The sequence below is a fragment of the Diabrotica virgifera genome, chromosome 7 (assembly GCF_917563875.1).
Source record: "Diabrotica virgifera virgifera chromosome 7, PGI_DIABVI_V3a".
Classification (NCBI taxonomy): Eukaryota; Metazoa; Arthropoda; class Insecta; order Coleoptera; family Chrysomelidae; genus Diabrotica; species Diabrotica virgifera.
In genome coordinates this window covers 249,122,972-249,128,250 of record NC_065449.1, presented here as the reverse complement: position 1 = coordinate 249,128,250, position 5,279 = coordinate 249,122,972, and the positions used below count along the sequence as shown (strand labels likewise).

At 33.2% G+C, this 5,279-nt stretch overlaps 1 protein-coding gene across 8 annotated transcripts in view; it reads left to right on the top strand.

Annotated features, from left to right (window-relative positions):
- The first annotated feature begins 4,749 nt into the window (after positions 1 to 4,749).
- The window catches only part of LOC114325222 (osmotic avoidance abnormal protein 3), an 88,593-nt gene continuing 88,063 nt past the window's right edge, over positions 4,750 to 5,279 (top strand). For all 8 annotated transcript variants that reach the window (XR_007699540.1, XR_007699539.1, XM_050656622.1 and 5 more), the window contains exon 1: positions 4,750 to 4,890. The gene's annotated coding sequence lies outside the window, so the exon portion shown is untranslated. The remainder of the gene's footprint in view (positions 4,891 to 5,279) is intronic.

Here is a 5,279-nt window from a genome sequence, read left to right as displayed (position 1 = left end):
TTCGCTTATGATAGCGAACCAACAATACATGTATGTTATAATACTGGTTGGGTATTGATAAAAGTTTATTAATAGAAAACTGTGAAAAAGACGGTTCCATGACATATCGTAACGCGACAGTTCGTAACCGGACAACTGGTAACGGACAATTCGTAACAGCCACAGTTCGTAACGGCGACACTTCGTAACTATACAAATTCGTAACGGACAATTCGTAACGTCCAAATTGAAGTACATATTCTGTTTATTTTTGTTAACGTGGAAACTAACTGTTATTACCTACTGTTATGAATGAAATTGTTTATCAATTTAATCAAATACAATAACAATCAGTATCAGGATAAACATTTTTAAGGCATTTCATATTTCGTGATTCAGAATATAATAATAGTAAGATTAAAGTATTATCCCTCTTATCAACTATTACCGTTGATTGAATATCCCAACGCTATAACCAATCACAAGATTTATTAGAATAACAGATAATACGGTTGTCAGCTTAAAGATTTCACGAATTACTTCATTAATCATTTTTCTATGCATATACAAATTTAAGGAACAATAAGAGGAATAAACTTTTAAAAATATTGTTAAAAGTTTGTATGTATTTAAATATTTGTTTGTGTTTAAATACTTATAATATACATATTCTGAAACACAAAATATAAAATGTGTTAAACATGTTTATCTCGGAATCTACTGATTCATTAAATTGATAAACATAATTTCAATTATAACTCAGTTACCTAATTTCCGCGTTAACAAAAATAAACAGAATACTTTAATTTTGACGTTACGAATTGTCCGTTACTAATTTGTATAGTTACGAACTGTCGCCGTTACGAAGTGTCGATGTTACGAACTGTCGCCGTTACGAGTTGTCCGTTACCACTTTTCCGGTTACGAATTGTTGCGTTACGAGATGTCTGGTCAAGGAAAAAGACACCGCACACATCTTATGGAAAATAATATAATGGCACTTGAATGAAATAAAACTTACATGAATATTGATCTCGAAATTACAATCATTTCATATCATTGCGCCAACTTAATTTTGATTATTCTTCTTCTTTCTTGTATGTAGGCTTTAAAGCCTGTTTTTCTTCAATATTAGCCTCCTAAATTGTTTAAATTATCGCACCATCTTTTTCTTGGTCTGCCAATACTTCTTCGTCCATTTGGTGATTTATCTTGTGCTATTCGTACTATCCTATCCTCTGCCATTCTACTAATGTGTTCGTTGGATAACCGGCGAATTCGTGTGTGGCGAGAACCAACAAGAGCTGCACAACGAGCCACATAGTCCGGTCGGCAGGTTGTGGAAAAGGGGCTTCACGACGAAAAATTCCGAAGTTAATGAAATTTTAGGATGTTGTTTGTACATGTTTACTGATGTCAAATCCAAGTTTTCGACCTCGAGGAGGTTGTGGAAAATTTTTGACGGCCGAAAAACCTCGAAATTTTCAGACTTGTTTCAGTTTATCGCTCTTAACTCTAAAACGGTCAATCCTACGTGAAAAGCTATCATATAGTAATTTAAATATGGCACAATTTCCCGTCGATCAAAAAAAATCCGGAATCGGTCCAATAGATAAACTTTTACGGGCGATCAAAAAATGACAATTTTTTCTAATTTTGTTAAAATCTGGCATAACCTCATTTTCAAAGTGCTGTAGCTTTACAGCATCACTCCCAATTGCCTACCCCCCTCCCTAAAAGTTGTAGAGCATCAACAAGAGAGTTCAAAAACCACAAAAATTTTAAAATTGGCGTTTCTCGAAAGTAGCTCCCACCTGGTTTTATGCTCTTTCCTGGGGCTTATTCAACCCTATAACCCACAATCGTCTCTGATACCATTCCGTATCGACCTAGGGACGTAATAAGGATTTACCTATGTATGTGGGATTATTGAAGATATATGTATTTAAATCTACCGTATCCATATTATCAGGATATTTCATCGGTCAGGATTTATTATCCTTTAGTAGAAAATATCTGTAGGTATAGGCCAGTGCAAATAGCGTAAAAAAATGGGTCAACTAAGAAATAATCCCGTTGTTCCAATTTTTAATATGTTTTTTGAACTGGTTCCCTAATGTAAAATCTTTTATTCTATCAAACTTACGGTAAAAGATAGAAGGTTATGAATATGCAACATATCTTGCTTTGAGCGAAAAATGCGCCTCTAAAGCTGAAAGAATGCTGAAAATTTCTTAAATACTTTTTCTTCAATTCTTAATGAAACAAAAACGAATGTATTGATATATAAATAAAAACTCCTTACTTTTATTGCATTTATTTAATAAATTCATGTATATTTTATAACGGTTGTCAATATTATTTAATAAATACTACTAAAATCTGACTGATGTTATGACGAAAAGCAAAATAAAATTAAAATAAAATAGTTGTAAAAGTTAGTGTTGTTTTGAATAAGAGGAAAAATATCCAAAATGTATATGTGAAAAAAAAACTAATTTGATTGGAAATTTTCATTTTATTTGCCAGAAAATAAAAACACTTGAATCAATGGCTATTGTTTATAAAAATTGAACACATTTTAAAGGAATTCCCTGACTAAAAGTTCACTTATCTTTTACAGGTATAAGTTGAAACTGTTTTCTATGCAACAATAGGTTAATCCTTTCAGTAGGCAAATGACCTTTTACTGAATAGTTTTAAGGTGAATAGTTTTACTAATATGAGCGATAATCTTTTTGAGCGAAATGAATTGTTTTGAAGTTATTACATTTTTTATCATTTGGGTATGACCTGGTTCTCCGCATATACGAGTACACCTACATGCAAAGGTAAATCCTTATTACAGCCTTAGGTCTTTATGTAACGGTTGTGGAATGGTATTTATCAGAGACGATTTTGGGTTATAGGAGTGAATAGGCCCCAGGAAAGAGCATAAAACCAAGTGGGAGCTACTTTCGAGAAATGCCAATTTTAAGAAAACAGTATCTAAAATTTGAAAAATTAGGCCAATTTTAAAATTTTTGTTGTTTTTGAACTCTCCTGTTGATGCTCTACAACGTTTAGGGAGGGGGGTAGACAATTGGGAGTGATGTTGTAAAGCTACAGCACTTTGAAAATGAGGATATGCCAGATTTTAACAAAATTAGAAAAAATTGTCATTTTTTGATCGTCCGTAAAAGTTTATCTATTGGACCGATTCCGGACTATTTTTTGATCGACGGGAAATTGTGCCTTCTTTAAATTACTATGTAATAGCTTTTCACGTAGGATTGACCGTTTTAGAGTTATGAGCAACAAACTGAAACAAGTCCGAAAATTTCGAGGTTTTTCGGCCGCCAAAAATTTTCCACAATCTCCTCGAGGTCGAAAACTTGGATTTGACATCACTAAACATGTACAAACAACACACTAAAATTTCATTAACTTCGGAATTTTTCGTCGCTAAAAGTACTTGCCGACTGGACTAACACACGAATTCGCCGGTTATCACTATTTAAACAGATTCTGGTCTCGTCCGAAAAAAGCACAAAATTCCAAAACTATTGGGGGAGCTGTATGTGTTCTTGAGCCCACTGGAGGCGGTCCAAAACAGGTCTAGGTTGTTACTGAGGAATTCTTATTGGTCGACGACTCCTCAAACCTGAGTCTAAAATTCTTCTTCTTATTGTAGTCAACGATACTCTGACTCTTGTAGCATGCCTGAATTCTCTTTGGAGGGCTGGTACAGACATAGAAGAATTTCTACAGATGGAAATTCTGATATATCTATTCTGTCGATCATTGGTAACTCGGGGTCTACCAGACCGAGCTCTATTCCGTATCGAGTTTGTCACCAGGAACCTATTCCATATCCGTGAGACATCACTCTGAGAAACACCCACTCTTTGCCTCAATGGCCTTCTTTAACTAAATCGGTAATTCTTATACGGTCCAACTCAGAAATTAAAGTACGATTCATTTTTAATCATGTTTTCAAAAATTTCACCAGAATAAATTTTTCAAATATTTACACCTTGGCAAAACCAGGTCAATTAAATGGGTAAACAAATAAAATTAAAAACCAAAAATTGTATATTTTTTATAAAAAAAGCCCATTAAATATGTGATAAAGATACGCATTTATAAAAGCGTAAACATCGTGAATACGAGGGGTGATGCATAACTTTTGAAACTATGTGTATTATATGTAAAGGGTTTTTACCCGGATATTTTTCTTTTGTGGCTCAGCTAGCATCCAGTTTATCGAACACTGATGATGATTTTTTATAAAAATCGAAAACGTTTTGTTGTGATGTAGCCCTTTTAAGGGATTTTAATAAAAAAATGTTATACCTTTTACAAAGGATTTCTTTTCAATTTTGTGCTAGTTTCATCTACTAAGTAGAACGCACTGAAGATGATCTGGTCTAGATCGAACACGTTTTGCAATCCATGTGGATGACTTTTTAATAGTTTTTTAATAAACTTTTTATACCATTATAGAAACGAAGTTTTTTTACTTCTGCATGATTTTTTAATTATGGTATACAGCCAGCTACTGGGTATTTTCCCATTGAAGAAGAATAACATTAAAAGTAATGTCTAATTAATAAAATAACAGTGATGGATAAGAAAAAATATAACAATACATTTCAAAGCTTTTAAAAAATAAAATTCAAAGTCTACGACATTCTGTTTTCCCCCACTAATATTCTATTTTAATTAATATTGAAAACAACTTCAGACGAGCGCTAATTAGGGTTTGGATTGTGTGGAAACGTGGTGGAAATGTAAAGGAATGCCGGGCGCAGGTCATCCCTGTCACTGCTATTCGTTTGGTCAGTTTGTTGTGAAAGTTTCCAGTATTTCCACGGATGTTTCAACGGTTTTTCGTTGCTGCGTGTTTGTAATTTTACCGATGTAATAAGGGTGAGTGAGTTTTTATGTTTATGTCTTTCTGTGCTTTTTTTATGATCATATCCAACTGATAATGTGGCATTTTTATTAATTTATATAAATTTTATTGAAATACGGTCACAAAAAATTTAGTTACTTACTAGTGTAAAACAGAGGTTGAACCTCTCAAAATGGACACAAGTCCGGTTTTATTTTTTTTCTAAAGGGGTGTTTCTTATAAGACTAACTTTTTCTTAAAAAATTTCGCCCCGGAACCCCCCTTTTCATCCCTTTAAAAGGGGTAATTTGTAGTTTTTGTGAAACGTAGCTCTTCCTGTACGTTTTGCAAAAAATTTACTTAATAGTAAAATGAAGAGGACTATATTCCCTACTATTTATTTCCCAACAACATATGTCTATCA